This window comes from Plectropomus leopardus, chromosome 11 (genome assembly GCF_026936395.1).
Source record: "Plectropomus leopardus strain MGB_pleo_1.0 chromosome 11, ASM2693639v1, whole genome shotgun sequence".
Taxonomy (NCBI): Eukaryota; Metazoa; Chordata; class Actinopteri; order Perciformes; family Serranidae; genus Plectropomus; species Plectropomus leopardus.
In genome coordinates this window covers 30,965,659-30,987,267 of record NC_142186.1, presented here as the reverse complement: position 1 = coordinate 30,987,267, position 21,609 = coordinate 30,965,659, and the positions used below count along the sequence as shown (strand labels likewise).

Sequence of the window (21,609 nt, the reverse complement as noted above, 5' to 3'; positions counted from 1 at the left end):
TCCTGCCGGAGCTGGCCGGTCACTCGGTTCACTGCTGGTTTTGAAACTGTGTTATTTGCCGTCATTTCCCACATCACCACGATTAGAGAGGGTTGCGTTACACATTGCCTTGAATTATTTAGGTCTTGTATTTGTGGGCTCTTTTGTTTGCTGGGACAGACAGTCAACATGAAAAGTAGGACAGGGGGAACAAGTTTCTCACTGGCCCACATTGGACTGTTTATGTCGTTATGAAGCCATACACCGTTGGAAAGTGGGGTCCTCCATTTACAACATAATATAATAAGTAAGTTTTCTTTAGTGTATAATCACCTGAAAATAAGGAAAATTGTGGTGTCATTACTAGGGTTGCAAGTCGTAAGCACTTTCCTTAATAGATTATTGGTAAAAATAATGATTGATTAATCATTAGTTAAAAAAACAAAATAAAACAAAAAACACTTTTTTTCTCAATCAAAGCTCACATCAACATATTGCATAAATTAGGTGTGGACAGATTATTAGCTTGGCCGATTATTGGGCCCGATTTTAATAATCACTGATAAAATTAGTTAATTAAAAAGTCAAAGAAAGTGTAAGCATGGGAGGAACCTTTACTTTGCAAAACCTCAGGGAGATGTTTTTATTTACTCATTTTTTCATGTAAATTTTCACATGACTTTATAAAAAAAGTTGTTGGGAAATGTCGAGGGGAAAAAGAAAAAAGGAAGGGAAAAAATATATTTATGATTATCATGGCTAAAAATATAAAATTATGTTACATAATGTTACACATATGTTATTATTTTTTGGTTAATGTTGTTTTTTTGTTTAATTTTTTACTCACTTTCAGGTCATTTTCATGCACTTTTTACTAATTTTTGGGATCATTTTTGCATGTTGTTGAAAGAAATGAAGACAATTTGTCTTGGGTTCAAAGGGTTAATCACCCTGTTAGTTTGTTTCTGAGAAGAAGTGACTGCTGATAAATGGGCTCCCAATATAAACCTTCTGAACAATGAGGATTGTGGAATTCTTACCAGGAGAAGTTTCATCCGGTCGCAATCTGCAATCCTCACTGCTAAATGCCACCAAATTCCCCAAATCTTACACACTGTTCCTATAAAGAGGATGGTGGGAAAATGAAGTACATCCAGCCCTCCCACCTGTACTCATTCCTCCCAGTAGCTGCGCATGGTAATGTTTGAAATGCAGCACACACAAACGACTGCCTGATAGTTGCAAAGAAGACTGTTGATCAGTAGCAGTGTGGAAAGTTAAAACTACCAGCTTAATGCTCCCAAATTTGGCCGGTAGGTTTGCCTGCTCTACCAGCCTCCATGGCGGGTAATCAGCCATGTGTTTGTGCATTATTGTACAGTTGCGCTTATCAGTTTTGGGAACTACAGTGCACTGTGGCTGCAAGATGAAAAGATTTTCATACCCTGATGCTTGATCTCTGTGAATGTGTTTGAGGTGGCACCGTCAGCCTTCATTATGCAAGTCTTCAACACTTCAAGGAACATATTGATGCGTACAGCAGCACAGGGAGCACCTCGGGCAAGTATTTTAAGTATGGTGTAGCATAAGTCCCTGTGCAATTCAGATTCCAAAATTGCAGTGAATAAAAGAAAAAACATTATGATAAAAAGTTTTTTTCAACACAGCAAAAACACGTTGTTAGTAATTAGATAATTGGAGCCGGTTTGTGAATGCCACCAGTCAGTGCACTAAACAGCAAGTGGATAAATCCATTCACAACCTGCTGCCAGAAGCACAGGCAGCGGCAGAATATTTTTAAAGCCTTTTGTTACGCACACTTAAAACCATTTGAATTTTGTCGATCTAAATGAAAATGTGCGGCTTGCAATTTGCAGCTTATCATACAGAGATCTCCAGCAGTATTCAAATGGGCTGCGGTAAGCATTTCACAGCAGCCCTGGCTGAACATGATACAGATGAGATTGGTGTTGAGAATAGTAATATGTTTTGACTGTTCTTTTGAAGGAATACCCAGAAAATGACCATTTGTAAATCAGTTCGTCATTCTGTTATACTTTGAATTTATGAAGAAAACTTTGTTTTTCTTGCAGGCATTCTTGGTGAACATGTAGATTTAAACTGACTGAATGGGGAGCAAGTTTAACAGCAGTGAAACTATATCAAAATTCGTTTAAAAACTCTCACACAACTCATGCAGAATAATCCAAGTCTCCATCCAGTTGTATGCTCAGTAACTTCCCAAATGCATGCGTTTTTGCGAAAAATCCTGAGCATTGGAGTCTTTGGAAGAAGAGATTAGAGATACATTTCACTTTCAGTTTGGTTTTAAATAGTTAAATTTGAGCAAAAATGCATTTGTTTAGGAAGTACTTGGCATATGACTGGATAAATGAGACATAGATTATATTACTAATATTACTAATTTAAGAATCGATAACTCAGTTTAAGTAATTTTTTAAGGGAAAAAAACCCCTCCAAATTCTCTTATTCTAGCTTCTTAAATGTAAATATTTTCTGGTTTCTTGACTCATCTGAATGTTTCTCGGATGTGGTCAAAACGAAACATTTGAGGGTATCATATTGGGCTTTGAGAAACAGTGTTTGATATTTTCTCTATTTTCTGTCATTTTAAAGACCAAACAAATCGATCAATTGAGAATGTAACCAACAGATTAATCTGCAGCGTAAATAATCGTTAATTGTAGCCTTAAAACTGCATAAATTGTGTGAGTTTGTAAACTGATGTTTTGATTATTGGTTTGCTTTTGTTCAAAGTGGTCTCCAAAAATCAATATGTTTGCCAAAGAAAAAAACGTTTTCTACACAAACTCAAGGTAACACAGCACGACTTATTGATATACAAATGTTCATCTTGTTGGTGAGGTATTCTTTTAAGTGATCAGTAAAATGTGAGCACTTGTTATGCCAAGTCTTGTCATCTTTAAGTTACAAAGTTGCTCAACCAAGCGGAAATAGTTGGCACACTGTTTTGATGTGACACATGGCAAAGTTATATGATTAAACAATGGAGGGCAGAACAGCAGTGACCCAGTCTGAGTCTCAGTTTATAGTTTCACAAAGCAGACAGTTAATAACTTGGGAAAAATGTTTCGTCTAGAGTATTTCTTCTCTCACAGGTATTGTGTTACTGTCTTAACTATATTTCATATCTTAAACATGGGTCTTTCGACCTGTTTATGTGCTGGGCGGCTGTGGCTGTTATGACTGTATCAGTGTATATAGTGTTTCACGGGGCAACCATGCTGCTTCAGCAATGCAGAGGGCATGAAAATTTAAATTCGTCTCTCGCCGGGCTCCCCTAAACAGCTGCTCACTAAGTGTGTGTGTGCGTGTCCAGGATCCAGTGTCAGTTTCAGAGCCAGGCCCATTTGGCCATGGAGGTGTTCCCATAGGATTTCTCAAACACGGTCAGATTAATAAGTAATACATGAGTTCTTCTTCGGGTTAGTAGGACAAACGCATGACTTTTGTGTCAAGCGTACATGTTCCACTCAGTTTTGCAGCGTATTCATTCAGCCCGAGAAGAAGGCAGCAAAGCTTTTCTCCTGCTTCTTTAACTTGTTCAGAACCCAGTTATATTCCAAACAAAAAGATATTGCTATATTGCTAAAAACTTCTACTCTAAATGCACACATAAATAATTAGCAAAAACAACGTAATTTTTTTTCTGTTCATTTCAATGGATGAGGAATCTTAACGCAGAAATTGCCTAATAGTAAAAAATATAATTAATGGTCTTAAAAGACCTTTTTTTTCAATAAAAATGTGAGATTCATTATTTCCATGAAAAAAACCCAAACATATCAATTAATTGAGTTTTAAAGTATTAAGTTTCTTATTGTTTGTATCATCTTAACTCAAAATATCCTCAATTTCTGAAGTGTCCCCTGAAAATAGTGTAAGGTAAACTTCCAGAGATGAATATTTTGTGAACATAATGAGATGCATTAAAAGTTGAATCATTAGTAAATCAGGGACATGGGGAAAAGACAATGAGTAACTTGGCAAGAAGTGGAACAAGTGACAATAAATTGACTTGAAAAATTGGCTGCAGGGAAATTATTAGATTTAATAAAAAAATAGGAAAAATTGCTCAAAAAACTGTATTAATAATTCTAATTCATAATTCTTATAACTATATATATTAAATTATGCTACAGAAAATAATGATTTTATTTAGCTTAATTTTTTTGTTTCTTTTTTTTCCCCTTTATTATTTATATATTTAATCATTTATTAATTTATTTATTTAATGCTTATGTTCAGGTAATTTTCTTGTATGTGTAACTTTTTTTGCTAATTTTTGGTTGGTTATTTCTTGTTGGTTGTCATTTATTGATGTTGCACATTGCCGTCCTGTATTTTTGGAAAAAAGAAAGCCAATTTCAAAGGGTGAAATGCTAAATATTTAATTAAACAATATGATTTTTAGACTGAAATGTGCCTTGCATTTCCTCCTTTCATCATGGTCAGCCTTGCTTTCTGAAAAAGCTGCTGTCCACTTTAGAAGATGTGAAACACTGTGATTGGCTCATAGACATCCCATCAAATAAGTCAGTCCATTTTGGTGGTGTGAGATGACAATAATCATAAATCTAGACTTTTTAGACAATGTCCATTGGAATGGACCGGGCATCTGAATGGGTTAATGACACTTTGCAGATTTTAAAGTCAAGATGGATAAATTGCCTATCATGAAACTGGCATCCACACAGCCGTGCATCTGTGCTCTTATCTCTAAGCGGCAAGGTTCATTAAGACGGGAGCAGATGTGATACGAAGGGGAATTTACCTTCATGCCCACAGTGCCACAGTGAGACAGGGATCAATAGGTGGCTTGTCTCTGAGAGGCCTCTGTGTCCAGACAGCAACTCATAAAACTCTTTGGAGCCCCACCCTCCGCTGCCTGCCTGTCTTGTGACACAGCAACCAGCCAGTGCTCAAGGCTGTTTGTGTCAGGGTGCAGAGACAGAGAACCGAGGCGTCTACCTGGGATTGCCAGCAGCTGCGTTACCGTCAATGACATGTTGTGAATAGTAGGCCACTGAATGCTTTGGATAATTGACATGGTTGTTATTACAGTAGCAGTGACTGTAACGTGTATGAGGAAAGAAATAGCCTTATGGTGCCAACTGAGCAGCTATAATCCCTTACAGTATGAGATGCCATTCCCCCTGGAGAAGCTATGGTAATGAGAGCTCGCTGTATCGGTTACTGTATGCTCCTCACCTTCTCCTCCTCTACATGCAGTGCAGGGCGGAAGCTGATTGTTATACTTGCCACAAGCCAAAACCTCAGTTTTATCTGCACTGTCAGAAATGTTGGCACATCCTGTTAAACAGCTGTTAAAACACATCAGTACTTTGTTAAAAAAATGACTTAAATTTCTAAGTGAATAAATTACCAAATAACCACTGCTTAGCTAACAGGGCTGCAAAGGTTGATCATTTTAGGTTGTATGCAAACAAGTAGAATTTATCATATTCTGTAATGTGTCACATCCCTACTTGTGACTTTTGTTGCCTCTCAATGCTGTCCATCAGCTGTCGATATATTATCACTAATATGAGGATTATTTGCCCTTATGTTGAAATAATTTGGCGGTTTTTGATCAATGCACTTTCTTAATGGGGTGGGTGATTTGTCTTAACCCTTTGAACCCTGGATCACATGACCTGCATGACCTGTATGACCTGCATGACCTGCATGACCCCTATCACTTTTCTTTATCTGCATTCAGACACCTTCACATTTAAATTGGTTCACTGTCTTTAAAAAACGGGAAAAAGACAATAAGCAACTTGGCAAGAGCTGATCTGCAAATTACAAGACATTAGTAGATTTGGAAAGAGGCTATGGAAAAAAGTCCCCAAAAAGTTATAATTGTCACAATTATATATCTAAAATTATTATTATAGAATTATTATCATTTTAAGCCCTTTTTCAGGTAATTTCCTTATTTTTTTGTTTGTTTTACTTCGTTTTTCTTTTCTTCTCTTTTTTTTTTTTAATTTTCAGGTATTTTCCTGTACTTTTTACATTTTTTTGTCAATTTTTGGGTCATTTCCTCTCAATTTTTTCATTGCCTTTTACTGATGTTTTTGAAAAACATCGAGCCTTTGTGCTCCGGTGTCAAAGTGTAAAAAAACATCATGTTATTGCAGGGTAGTTGTGAGATAATACATATGATGATATGATAAAATCCTGATTTCAGATAGCATACTGGCATTGTGGAACCAAAGGAGACATGATGGGCATGCAATGACACAACAGTGGTTGCCTCTAGTGTGACATTTAACAGCCATTTCTAAACAATAACAAGGGCAGTAATTTTCTGTCTCTGTTATAAATCTTTTCCTCTGCGTAGAGGGTATGGAGCTCCCAGCCCTTTTTGTTTTTCCAATATGTGGACATTTTCGGGTGTGGTGAGGTGGCATAATGGCGTGATATTCCTGCCTACTACTGGCAGTCTATAAAGGGACTCTAGTCCCTAGATATATCTTTTTTTGTAGCATTGTTACTTAAAAATGAAACCGATGAAATATTCTCATGAAGTGGGAGAGCAGGATGGTCAAATTAGCTCAGGATGGCAGAGAATATGGGCAGCTGTAACAGTAGACATCATTGCAGTTCAGATTTAAAATATTTTAACTTTTTGCCATCCTCCACAATGAACTTAAGAACTGGATGTTACACAAGGTCACAACACTGGTAAGAAATTACATCAAATATGGACAAAAATAATCATTTTTATGTATTTTAATCCATTCTTCACAAACAATACAGCAGTACCACCACATCTTAGTTTAATGCATGCTTTATTTTACCGTCTTGCCATTCTGTCTCTGTATGTTTTTCCCATGCTGCCCAAAAGTTGATTTCTGTTTGCCGTCTCGCTGATTCCATGTGAATGCAGCACAATTTTTTCATAAGACAGGAGACTAAGAAAAACACAAATGGTGCTGCTAGATTTAAAATCCAACAGAGGCTCCAGGGGAGAGTTAGATTGGCTTGTTTTGGCACTTGTCAAATTGTTTGGTAGATTTGATAAATTCAGCAGCTCTCCCCAAGGTCTACCAACACTTGTTTAGAGGGTATTGTTGTTTCAAAGCGATGTAGCAGGTGAATGATGAGATTTAGATGTCGTTTGAGCCTGTGGACAGAAGCGTAGTTTCCTGTGCAGACTAGAAGACATCAGTCCCTCCCGCTCTGCCCTGTTGATCCAGGACAGCGGGAGTAATCCCACACACAGCCCTGATGAGGAGCCTGTCACCCATGATGACATCACACAGTGTGACGTAAAGTCGCCCTGCTGCGTACAGGGCCTGGCCCACAGCACGTGGGGATTCACATGAGCATTAGTGCTGCCCGCCTGCAGAGGCTGGTGCCTGTTTAGCCACTGGCTTTAGATCTGGCCTGGCTTGGTTGGCTTCACATTCAGGCTGACTTAGCAGGAGGAGATCTTGAGCATTTTGAATCGGTGTTGAGACAGGGGTCGCAGCTCCATTTTGTGTCTGATAATAAAGCAGTTTTGAAGCTGCAGCCGTTTTTTGTTTTGCAGAAGTGGAACAAATTAAGTTAATTCTGAAAAAGCACAGCCTAAGGTTCAAGTTAGTGTCTAAGAAATGTCTCATGTTCCTCAAGGGTTAATATGCACATTACAGCAGTAGTCGTCTTGCTTGCCTTCTAAATGTGAATTATGTAATAATGAGCTCATTGTTTGTACACTAAGCAAAAAGTATATTTTGGCATCAGCACCAACTCGGAGACACTATCTGTTGCCAGTGTCTAGCTGAGTCCATGAATATGTCTAAGAACAATGTGAGGGCTTGAGATCTTATGTTTGTTTCTTTTTTTTTTATTTTACAAGTCTCTTCAGCTTGTGTTAACCACAGACCTTATTTAAGGCTTCTAACCAAAAACTCATTCACAAAGCCAAAGACAAGGGGACTCTAGGTGCTGAAATTATAACTGATTTCTGTGTTTTAGGATGACTTTATATGACATGACATTTTGGCATGATTGAAACCAGTGGGAATCCTTTAGTGTTGACTCTATTGAAACATTTTGATAATTTTAATCACCTTTATTTCTTACTGCAGAGTAATATTACATATTTTGTTAGTGACAGTTAAATTCTCCACCCTTTGCTTTTAGGTAGGTGGGCAGTTCTCTAATGGGTGCAGAGGCTTGTATATCTTCACAAAGGCTAGAAATCGATAAAGAGGCCACCAGGGCCGAATGAGGACTTCTCACCCACGGAGTCTGGAGTTTAGGTTGGCAGCTTTCTGGAATACTGAAACCAACACTTAATGTTCACCAGCTGAAGCAATTTATCCATCTACCTCCAAGCTGCCGTCCTGTAGAGGCAGAGCAACACTTTGCACCGGGTGCTCTCTGCAGCAGCATTCCCTCCTCATATCTTGTTTTCTTTTTGTGCACGTTTTCTAAAACAGTGCTGCATTGATAGCAGATTAGCTTCCACTTCCCGCACTCTTGTTGAGGATCAAATACCCTCATTACATTTTCTGCTGTTTCAGGTGTCCACCGCACTGACACTGTGCACAATGTGATGTGGTCTGTGTGAGGAATGTGGGAATGCAGCTTATGGTCCCCTATAGCCCTCTCCACAGAAGCCTGCTTCATGCGGCTGTTAATTAGCACTCCTTGACTGGTGATTACTGGGCCTAGCTGCAGTGACATGCCCCGGGCACAGACAAGGAACCTCTGAGGCCAGCTTTAATAGACCGCCCAATAAACCAATTCGACAGACAGATGGAGGAAAATAAAGCTAATCCTTACAGCACAGGGTGGAGATATATATATATATATATATATATATATATATATATATATATATATATATATGGTATACTGCAGGGTTTCTGTGGATCCTTCAAAAAAAGCCTTGAATTCATTCATCAAAAAATAAGGCCTTAATTTGTATTAGAATGTCTTAAATCAATCTTACAAAAGTCTTAAAAAAGCTAAAACACTGAAAGTAGTTTTTTTTTGACGTTGCATTGTGAAATTTCAAAATAATTGGAAAGATCTATTTAAAAAAAAAAAAAAAATCACAGTTCCCTCTTCTAAAACTCTTTATGATGAGTATTAAAGCACCGGAATAATCCCACGCACAGAGTGAGGCACAAAAAATCTATGATAAAAATCACCAATAAATGATAGGTATTTCCCAATGCTAACCAGATCTAACTTTTAAAGTGGACCAAAAATGTAATGTTACAATAAACATTTGGGCAGAAGTGTTCTATATCTTAAAACATGCAAAGTGCGCAAGTGAGGTACTTATGGACATATTTTATGTCTTAGAAGAAAACTTTAAAGTCTCTTAAGCTTTTGTTCACCATAGACTTTATTTCAGACATCTGACTAAAAACCCATTCAAACAACCCATTGGTTTCGAGAAGAGGGAACCAGGATTGCTGAAATACTAATTGTTTTAGGACTCACTACAGGGGCACTCTATATGAAGCTAAAGTGGCTTGTTGGCTCCACACACCTCCCTCGCCATTAGATTGGGAGGACGAAGAGAGATGAATGAATTAGACCTCCGCTGCATTGTTTTGGAAATGAAAACAAAGGATTTGCCCACTGATTTTCCTTTTATAAACACCCAAATGTAGCATTAGTCATTAAACAGAAAAAGGAAAGACAGGAACTTTATGATTGTAGTTTTTTTTAAACATATTTGTCATAAATGAACAATTAACACACAGACACAGGATTAAAAGTGGGAAAATATATTTTTCACTTCATGAGGTCTTAAAGCCTGAATCATAGCAACTGTGGACCAGAAATCACCAGCTGCTCTCAAATAATCCTGTTTTAGAAGAAATTGTGTGGGAAGGTCTTTTTATTCATTTGACAAAATGTTGTTGCTCCTACTGTTTCCATGTGGAGATTTAGGCTTCTGGTGATGGGATAAAGTTTTGTTCTGAAATTAAATTCTTAGGAGGCCTTTTCTCCACTAAAATGTGAGGTTGTCGTTCCAGACACAGGCATGCTGTGCAGTATTTGAGCCAAATTGGGGGAATAAGTGAATTCAGAGCTCTCTGCTACATGCACGACTACACTATGACATCAGCTCTCAGACACTTTGATAAACACTCAGAGGCTAAAACTGCCCATTTTGGCCGGCTGGACTGGGCTGTTATTGCTGTGCTCCAGTGAATATCAGCAAGAGTCCACATCAGGCTGAAGGGAACCACTATAAAGCGGTCCCACATCCTCCACGGTTTTGTCTGAAGCCATGTCCTATTCCCCGAGCTAAATTTGCACCTTGTCACCCAAACGGGGGGCACACTGGAAGATGAGTTCACATTAGTAATGGGCACACTAACCCTGTTCACAGTGTCAGCTCCTTCAAGTTGATGCATGAAAACGTATCGAACCTTTCGAGTTTTAAAAGATGTCAGTTTCTCTGTTACACACTGTTATTGTACACGTACGTTTGACAGCTCATGCTGCCTGTTCAATGAAACTTCCCTTCAATGCATTACCTGTTGTCATTAGGGATGAGGATCAAAACCCGGTCCTACTGGGACCCAATTCCGCTTTTTTCAAGACCTGAAAATCAATAACGTTTGAGCTTATCAATACTGCTGTAGAGTCCCTTGGGTCCTATAATATAACATTACATCTCAAGTGGAGTCGCATCATAAAAATCCAATCATTGGTCTGCATACATCGATTGTCCAATAACGTTTTTGAATACCATTGAATCTTCAGATCAAATCAAATTAAACCCAACTGTTGTAGGTTTGAAAAAACTATTTCAACTCAAGGTTGAAATAGTTAATTCTCTTAAGCTTTTATATATGTATATATATATATATATATATATATATATATATATATATATATATATATATACTCCTACTCTGTAAAATTTGACAAGTTGATCTTAAAATAATCTTGGAGACTGATTACTGAAAAGTAAATATAACTAATAATCTTCATTTTACTTTATTTTGTGAAGTTGTTGAAACTTAAAAATAACAATTGAGATTACCCTGTTCTTTCTAAGTTTAAGCAACAGACTTGATTTACTGAAGCTGCTAAACCTCGTAACGATTCATTTATTTAATATTGTGTATATGTTGCAACTACCTCTCAAAAATCAAGTAAATCTGACTAAACTTTGGGTAAACTTAACAGTTAGATATAAAGGTAACTTTGGCCATTGACTAATTGTTATATTTATTTACATTTTTAAAGGCAATCAGTTTTGTGTCTGTAAATTGGTGCCCGCCCTAACTTTGCTTGCTGTGTTAAGAACTGAGCAGCCTCAGGGATATCATTATCGTCTTGTCAATAAAAATGATGCCTAAGCTGGGCGGGTGCTCGTGTGTCATTCCTTTAAAAGAACACACCGAGTCATGGTGGTCATTAATTAAGTCATTAGGTGTTCACCAGGGCGTTTTGTTCCTGACGGTGTTCAAATGTTGGTTGTTGGCTGTTTCTGAACCCTGCACAGTGCACTGTTTCTATGTTTAAACTGTGATTATGTGCGGATTATTTTTAGACCATCTGAAACAGGAGGTTGCTCTAATTCTAGCAACTCAGAGATTAGGCTGTGATTCTCTATGTGCATTGGTACTGGAGTTGTGCTTACACAGTTGTTATGGCTCTGGTTTGGATGGGAGGATAGATAGTCAGAGTTAGTGTTGCGTTCGGAGGCTGTGTCCTCTATGAACAACAGTAATAATAGACCCAAACCACTGTGAAAGCTCTTTTTTTTCTTATTCCTCGTGTTGCATTTTCAGATCAGATGAACTTTATTCAGTTGCAGTAGCTCAGTCATAAACTTCAAAGCTACTGCAACACATATTTTTGTCTCTATACACTCCAAACAATAAAACTGAGGTCAAATTCATGACGTGTAATCAGATCTTGTTTTCCTCACCTTGTTTTGCCTCGAGCTCTCACGTAGAAAAAAGGCTGGTCGCTGAGTTCACATGGATCAGGTTTAGATGTTTCTGAGCCAGCAAGCAGGATGGACAGGGAGGCCGCGAGAGGGAAGTTAGACTTGGCAAATTTTTCTGTGATGACTGGACAGCTTTTGGACTGGACCAGCTCGAGTGGCACGGCCTCCGAGAGGGCAGGCATGGTGTGGAATCTCTGACATCAGCTGTGTGTGCATTCGGGCTGGTGTTGTCTTACGCATTACACACACAGACGCCCACAGCTGGTGGTCAACCCTCCGTCAGGGCTGAAATGTGCATGCAACGTGTTTCACACGGCAAAAATGTCCTCCATTATTTTAATAATTATATACAAGCTTCCTGGGAATCCTTAGTCTTAAAGTCTTAAGAAGGCATTAAATACATTTGTCTCAAAATAAAGCCTTACTTAGTATTAAAATGTCCTACATCATCTTTGAAAGCCTTAAAAATGGCAATGCATGGGAGGAAAGATATTCTGAATCATTTTATGATCTCAGATTGTAAAATCTAAAAAATTATTGGTAATATATTTTTAAATAATTTACAGATTGTCACTCAGATCAGAATGGAGGACGAAACTTTACTTTTGTTCAACATATGGCTTTTCAGATTTTTTGGGGCTTTTATTGCCTTTAATGGACAGGACAGTTTAAGCGTGAAAGGGGTAGAGAGAGAGGGGGCGACATGCAGCAAAGGGTCAAGGCCAGAATCGAACCTGCGGCCGCTGCGGCAAGGATACAACCTCTGTATATGGGGCGCCGCTCTATCCACTGAGCCACCAGGCGCCCCAACATCTGGCTTTTTAACTTGAACAGAAAGATCATGTTTTTTCTTACAATAAATATTATGGGGGAAAACTGTCCCCACATCTGAGTAATTCATGTTGATTCATGTTTTTTCCTTCAATTTTGGATCGTAAACTACAATTGTAGGAACCCTGTTTATACATGCTCAAGAAATTTTCTGAAAGCTTTATATTTTCTTGTCAGGAGGCTGAACTTTTCTTACTTATTTACAGTTTTGAATTCCTTCTTGTCGGTAAGTTCTTGGGAAGCTTGACACTTCTTACAGTGTAGGCCGAGATAATTAATGTCCTTATTTGGGAAGAAGATAACCAGTTACTGCAGCTGCATCAGGGCTCCTTGCTTTACTTAAGACAAAGGCTTTCATGGATTCACTTGAAGAAGGGTTTGTTTTTCTAGCTAATGGGCTTGAAACGGCCCACTAGTTCCTATAATTCACATGTCAACAGCAGCTCTGTGCATGTTGTGTTTTGCTGCAGTTCAGGGCGTTGTATTGATTTCTCTCCAAAGACCGGTTTATTAGTATATTTCCCTCTGCCTAGGGAAATGGTCACGCTCTAATTTACCGTATTGATTTCTGTGATGTAAACCAATAGCAACTGCAAGCCTTAGTCCTCTCCTTCATCCGCTCAGCTGAGTGGGAGAATAAGTGATGCAGCAGTTTGCAACCAGAACAGGAAGTAATATCTTGCAGTGCTAAGCTAACAGTTTCTGTTGTTTGCTTTTACTTAACGAAGAACCTTCTGTATGTCTTTTTTTTATGATGAGCATATCAGAGCCAATTTATACCTGGTATTACGATGCATTTTAGGTGATCGTATCATGAGTGGAAAGCACTAAATACAAGTTTAAATCACCACCAAGAAACATTGGAGTCTGATCGATCAGACTACTTTCTGAGGTGGTCTGGGACACATTTGACCCACATCTTTTGTAGTGTAAACACCAATGCGTTCTTAAGCATCCCCAACAAGGACTATGCCACCAATGCAGGACATGAGGTTTTTTTTGGCGGGGTCTAATGACAAATCAGTCTGGATAACTGTAGTTATTCAGTAATCAAAGATCCATTATTTTTGTTGTAAGGTGAAATAATCAATATAGCCATTTTAAAGATACGCCTTTGTTTAGAATTTCTCATGGCACGTCCACATCACTATTTCTGTACAAGTACACCACTTTCCTTGCTAGTAGCCCAGCATCAGATAGATAATAAAGGTTTCTGTTATTGTCTCAATTCAGTTGCAGGCCTCTGAATTAAATCAAATTGAACTCATATCGTGTTAGACTTTGTGATATCAGCAAAAATTGTATTGTTATTGATAAAACTTGTAATTTACACCCTTTGTTGTTTTGGTGGCAGTGCATTAATGCTCTATAATAACCCTTGTCCACCCAAATTAAACATGAGTTAACCTGCTAAAAATAGGCAAGTATTTGTGTGTGGGGGTTATTTTGGTGTGTCCATTTGACGCCATTGACAAGCTGGAGAACTTATTGGTGGAGACAGCATTGCATAGCCTATCAATGAAATTTCACACGTTCAATTAAATCCTTAAAGACCGATTAATCGATCAGTGATTAATTGTTATTATCCTTAGTGGACAGTAACAGAATTTTAACATAAGTGATCAGCTGGAGATGCACCATAGACACAGGAGTAACTGGCAATGTGTCTCAGCTTTCCACTTGTGTCTGGATCACCAAAACACGTTAATATCAGGTGTAAACAAGCTCTTAGTTAAAGGTGCTTTATTTGTTTTAACACTGAGGAAGGAGGAGAAGCATTGGCTCGCTTTGTTACTTAAAACTCTCTCTCTGCAGCAGCCTTTTAAAACCCAAGGGGGTGTTTACAATGCAGAGCTTATCATATGCTTCAGGGTAGCCCTTAGAAATAAATGTGCCTACGTTACACTGTTCTGTACATCCAGCTGCCCTTGAAGACCTCTGATGTTGCAGCAAAATGACAAAATTGGCTGAGATATCTTCTGCTTTTTCTTCAGAGGCGGAGCAATTTTCTATGCCTTAAAAAAGGTCTATTTATTGTGGAGGGTTTTTGCAAACACAACAGCAAAGAAAGCTCAGCCCTATAGAATTATATTACGCTATACCAAGCAAGGATTTTGCATTGCTTTGCTCAGTTGTGCATTTTCTTGTCCAAGGCTGTAGGGTCCACTGATTCTTTTTTCAACCTCTTTGCTTTTTAGTTAAAGAGGGCCTGACACAGTCCATCCTATAGCTGAGATTCATTCTGCTTCATGTGCAGCGAAGCCTTTGTACTGCTCCGCTCAGCTGAGAGAAACTTTGGAAGAACCGGGTAAAGGGCTTGGTTCCTTAGCCAGGCAGCAGTCAGCCTCCTCCCCAGCTGTAGCTCACGGTGTTATGTAATGAGTCAGTGTAGGCTGACGGGGCTCAGTCAGTAACCAGATTACAGCACTCCACAGATAAAGACAGTTGAAGGACAGCCATCTCACCACACCTTTGTTTTTCTTCCTCTTCTGGTTTTCTTCGGCAGTGAGGTGTATACTGAGATTGATTGCTCACAGCAAACCAAGCCCTGCTTCTGGAGCATTTATTGAAACACAGCCCTTTTACTCACTGAGAAGGCGAATTAACAAGGAAGCGTTTGCTCTTTTCACTCCTACACGTCTCATGCATGTCTGTCTGTGGTTTTAAAGACTATGAGCTACGCCTATCGCAGACATTTAGAGCACTCAGCCTGACAGCTCTGATAACGTCAGACTCATCGAGACTTAAGTGCATCAATCATGTGGAGATTTCGAGAATTTCCTTCATTTGCTGTCAGCAAAGCCTGACAGATACTGGATTTGTGAGGCTGATATATTTTAGTTTAAAAAACATTTAAAAGTCAAATGGAGATACTGTTTCTGAATTGACATACTTTGTCATATCTGCACTGCAATTTCTAGTTAATTATTGGCTGACATACACGCTGGTATGATATATGTGTAATATATCTGCCCTGTGTTGGTGAATCTCTGGCTGTTGGTGCTCATTTCTCTGTCCAAAGTTATTACTTTCTGTCCCAGCATCACTCAGATGGAGCTGTGGGGCCACACTTATCACTCCTGCCACACCAGCCACATCGTCCTCCCTGTTTGCTTACTTTATGGCCTTTATCTCGTTACTCATGTGGGTTTTGTTTTTGAGAGGCTGAAAGGGTGTGTTACATTCGATGAGATCACAGGAAAAGTTTTTGTGATTGAACTAAAATAGAACTGACACAATCATAGACGTGGTCGTACATCATGTCCGCACCATTAAAGGGAAACAGAACAACCCAGCCGGCCTCATTTGGTAAAGTTTCACCACAAGCTGAGCCGAGGATAAAATAGTTGTCAAGCTTGAAGTCATTAAGTATGTATTCAGGTATGGTGTACTCCTCGTCTTTGAGCTGCTCCTTTCCCTCTTAATTCTGAAGTAAAGCTCACGTTTCAGATGATAGATGTAACTTTAGTGAGCCGAACATAAACACTGCAGTTCTCGCCCTAGTTTACCTTTTCAGCAGAGACCTACTGCAGATATAGCTCGCTTAGGTAAACAGGCTTGTGGAGAAGCCGGTTTTGTGAAAGGTACAACCACAAATTCACATGTAAATAAAAGTGTAACTGCATTACCAAATGTATGAACACATGATTTAAAACCGGCTCTGACCCCTAAATCCTAAATTGATTGACATGTTTTAATGCAAAGAATAACCAAATTGGCTGTTTGAAGTTCATTTACATTTTAAACATCTTTAATGTCATTAACCCATAGGGACTGTCACATGTACACATATTTTTCATGAATTGTCAGGTTTCTGTCAATATTTGTTTCAAACTTGTATGATTAAAAACTCATGAAGATTTTTATCTACATAATGACCTATTTATCAAAATCCCAAAAACTCTGCTGGCGAAGCTTCTTGTGCCCAGAGGGTTAAAGTCACAGTGAGAACGGAAGTAAACGTGTCTCTTATGTGATGTACTTTTGAGTGAAATTTAAAAAATATATTTTGACTGGATCACCCAAAAGGGGCCGTGGCTTTGCAAATACCGTGCAGGCAGTAGACATATAGAGCTCATGAGCTGCACCAGTGTTGGCCTCCTCCCGCACCTCCTAAAATTAATTAATTAGATATTAACCACAGTCTGTGGAAATGTAAACAAAGGTTTTGCCAGCTAAAATCCAAACACACGCCACCTTCTCAGATATTGCTCTGCTATAGCTCCCCACAAACAGTCAAATGCAGTTTTGTATTGTGGGTGGGATTAGCTAGCATCCTGGATCACATTTGATTGGATACATTTATGTTACTGCCCCTGAGTTCAAGATGTGCCAACTAAAATATTTTTTACATTAGGGTTAGGTTTGGTGTTATTAGATTAGGTCAAACATCACGTTTAACAGGAAAAGAGGGTTTTTTTTATATAAAATTATGAATAACCACTTAAAGGACAGTGGATCAGAACTTGAAAAATGTATTTTTTATTTCACCATGTCCTTAGAATGGCTATAATCGATGTTTTTATTGTTATTTATCACATAACTATGAGGGATATCACCCATACTGATAAACCGACAGAGAATTATCACCTGAATCTGCAGCTCACTGCAGCTATATGGAGCATTACAGCAGATTTCAGCGCATTATTTAGCTGCAACTTTACTGTTATGGTTCAGCACCACTGCTTTCATAGTGTCCGAAAAATCTCTAAAAAGCCACTGTGCACTTCCTACTTAGCACCAAACAGCAGACAGACACAGTTAAAGAGAAGCTGGTGGACATAGTGAAGCAATTAGCAGCTTAACAACCAGATAATTACCCATAAATGTTGGTGGAGATCAAAATGGAGGAGTAAACATCATATCCACACAAACATGACTCCAATAAATGATTATCAAACAGTGTTGCTGTATCACCGTAAAAGGTGATAATATTGTTGATAATGTGTTAACTTGATCCCGATGCCCCATGTTTCCAAAACAAAAATGCATTCAGGTGCCTTTATGAGCATTTAAACCTCTGAAACCTGAGAAAAGTTGGTTTGATTTCTAGTCAAAACATGGGAGAAAACATAATGAAATGTCCTGCAAATTGCAAAAAAATAATATAAGGTGACAAGGACATGACCTGAAAATTAGATATGAGTGATTATTAGAAATTGTCAGAAAACTAGGAAAACATTTCCAGAACACTATGTTTATGATTATACATTTGAAATGTTGTTATGGAACTATATATATATAATTTTAGCACTTTCTTCAGGTAGTTTTTTTTCTGTTTCTTGTGTCCTTCTTGTCTTTTCTTTTTTTTTTCAGATAATTTTCTTGTAATGCTTTACTAATTTCTTGCTGATTTTGGGGTCCTTTTTTTGTGAAGTTGCTCATTGCCTTCTTCCCATACTTTTTGAAAGAAGTCAAGCCAATTTGCATGGGTTTAAAAGGATTAAAATTAGTAATGCATGTCAACTCTCCGCTCTCAATTTTTAGGGCAATACAAATTGCACAGTGGTTACTTTAAATTTGATTTTTATTAGGAATTAAGCACAGCAATTCAAAAGAGTATCATGTCATAAAAATCACAGAGGATAGCAGTAATAAAAAGCAGTAATAAAGGTTCTCATTTCCAAAGTGGTCCTCAGTGGAAACAGCAAACAATACATAGAAAAATAAACATAATTGCAAACAAATTACATTAATAACCCATATGGATACATATGGATTAAATTTATCATAACGGTTTTATATAGTAAGTTAGCACAGCTCCTCTATAGCATCATTGAAATGTATGGTTATTGGTGTTCTCATAATTTAGCATACGTCATGTTGCATGACCGTGCATGAATAACCTACACAGTGAAGCATGACAAAGCATGTAGAGCAGCTGCACCGTTTGCACTGGTAAGCTAAAGGCCCAGTCTCTGTCCTCCCCTTTGTTTGTTAAACATGTTATTGTGTGTTTCTCCTCTCGTGTTCCTTATCTTGGTTTGCTTTGAACAGTAGGTAACCGCTTGCCCCAGGCTGATAACAACACATTGTACCAACACTAGATGTAAATCCTGTTTGGTCTTAATAACAACAAAGACAGTGACGACAACTACAAACAAGACAAGAAATGCTGTTGAGGATGCTTCGTGTAAAAAATGCAACAAAGACGAAGTCTAAAACAACACAAAGTGAAGAGTTACAGCATGTTTACGAAAAAATAATCTTAAGAAATAGATTCCCTAAAAAAACAGCAGAATAAGTTGCTTTTGTGCTTTTTTCTTGTGGTTTTCATGTACATGATATTTAGTTTTTGCTAAAAGAAAAAATCAGACATGTGGACTGTGATTCAGATGTCTGGAACCAGGCTGACTTTTTTTTTTTTTTGCAGATCATGTCTAAAAATGTCTCGGTGGTGTATTACTGCTTGGTTACATAGCTGTGTCACCATTTGGCTCGTGTTTTTTTTTACACATCTCTCTTTCTCACCGACTTGTGCCTTCATCATCTTTAGGAAGTAAATGCCATTTTTAGTGAAGTCGTGTACTGGATTTTGCACTTGTCTTTTCAGTCAGGCTAGAGAATTGGAACCGGAAGAGAATAATGGCTTTAAATGCCACCAGATTAGCCGCTCAATGGTCAACAGTAGAAGTCAGTGGCTGTACTCTGCTGTCTCTCCCGGTGTGGATGTCGGTAACATCTAAGTCCATGAGAAAAGCATAAAACAGTTGTGTTCATAAATGATCTAAGGGCCAGCAAAACAAACTTGTGTCCCCAGTCCCAGCGGTAAACTGACCCCCTCAGCCCACCGAGGGCTGACGCAGTGGGCTGTGGTGACCTCTCTGTCTCCCTCTGTGATCCAGGCCATTCTCCCAGCCCTCAGCTCAGCACCCACGTGTTGTCAGCAGCTCCTGTTACGTAAGCCTTCCTGCCAGACAAAAGCTCAGCCATCCCAGACACAAATCACTGACTGCCCCATGTTGGCAGCAGCACTGTTAATGTTAGCCAGTAATCCACACAGGGTCTTTCTTGTATAGATTTTTATTTTATTTTATTTTATTTTATTTTATTTTATTTTATTTTATTTTATTTTATTTTATTTTATTTTATTTTTTATTTTTATTTATTTATTTATTTATTTATTTTATTTATTTATTTTAAATGCTGGCCACAAAATAAAAACTCAGATTTTGATGGCATAAAATAGAACTGCTATTAAACAGCCCTGATGTAGAGATAAATATCTGTATTATCTCAGAATAATCAAACCAGTAAGTTACCTTTTATGGGTTGCTATTAAGTAAGCAAACAAGATAAAATAGAATTTCAAACATATTTCTTTGTACTTGGGTTGCTATTAAACAGCCCTGATGTAGAGATAAATATCTGTATTGTAATTTTGCAAAAAAAAAGTTTATAAACTCTTACCCCTGTTAATCGTGCTACCATTTTTGTTAAATTTTAACAGAACATACACACAACAGTTTGAACAACTTGATAAAATTAATCTGCTGCAGTTAAAAGGTCTGAAGTGATAAAACAGATGTTGACAAAAGTATTTTACAGATTTATTATAATTTTAAGCACTTTTTTTCAGGTAAATTCCTTGGGGTTTTTTTGTGTTTTTGTTTTTTTAACTTTCAATTTTAATTTATTTATTTTTTGGCTACTTTTCTGGTAAACGTCTTGTGCTTTTTACTAATATTTTGCTCATTTTTGGTGCATTTCTTAAGTTGCTTATTGCCTTTTCCCATGTTTTTGAGAGAAATCATGCATATTTCCCCAGTTTCAAAGGGTTAAAGTAGCAATAATATTGTATCGTAACATAAGTATCATGATTTATTATAGGGCCTGTGGTGATTCCCATCCCTTATAGACTCTAATTCTTCGGGAAACAAATGGTGTCAAATTTGATCCATTAAATGAACAATAAAAGAATGATATGTCCCTTCCACTGTGCATACAGATTGAATAAAACAATTAGTGATTTTATGCTATTATGGCGCAGCACTAGAGGCTGGTGGGACACAATCCAGCCATTTTTGAAGGAGAGCCGTGTGACATTACATCAAACGCACCAGAGTGGGTTCACAGGAATGGCTGATGTTACAGCACGCCCTGAGTGACAACAGCCAGCCTTTTGTTGGTCTGTGTTGGTACTTTCTGTCCACAGCCCTTCACTTTTATCGCTCTTTGCACAGTGCCTTGTGTTTTCAGTGCCAGTGTTGGTCGTCAATAAGCCAAATAACAGTGTTTCTCAGAATAATCAAACCAATAAGTTACCTTTTATGGGATGCTATTAAGTAAACAAACAAGATATATACACACACCCTTGAGGTGTGGGCAGAGGCTGGATTCTGCTAAAGTCATCAGACCAATAATCATTAATAGAGATTTCCAGCATTGCTTTTGCTGCCAGGTTATTTAAAAACTACGAGTGTTGGGACTTTGATATTGATTTGACATTTTATTTTAATTCCTTTTTAAAATTCCTGTACATTGGAAGTCGTTTTTATCTATTTACAGGAACAGTGCTGAGTCAACAGAACACGAGGCTTACTATAATACCTATTTTTTACAGAGAGTCATCTGTGATGCAGGTCTGCTGCGTCACACAAGCCTACTGCATTGAACTCATCCCTACATGACTGGTGTCACAAGTTAATGCGTCGTTTGCAGAGTCCTGTGACTGCACCTGAGCTCCACACTCGTCACCGTTTAACCAAACTACATATAATTTTATTGCACAATAACTAAAACGAAGGTTAGCTACGGTTGTATTTGTGCAGCCGTGCCTTCTGCTCAGTCTTACTGTTTTTGGTTCTTTCTTTCATTCTTTCTTTCTT

General features: G+C 38.0%; 1 protein-coding gene across 4 annotated transcripts in view; it reads left to right on the top strand.

Annotated features, from left to right (window-relative positions):
- The window catches only part of otud7b (OTU deubiquitinase 7B), a 46,456-nt gene that overhangs the window by 996 nt on the left and 23,851 nt on the right, over positions 1-21,609 (top strand). The gene's annotated exons all lie outside the window — the stretch shown is intronic.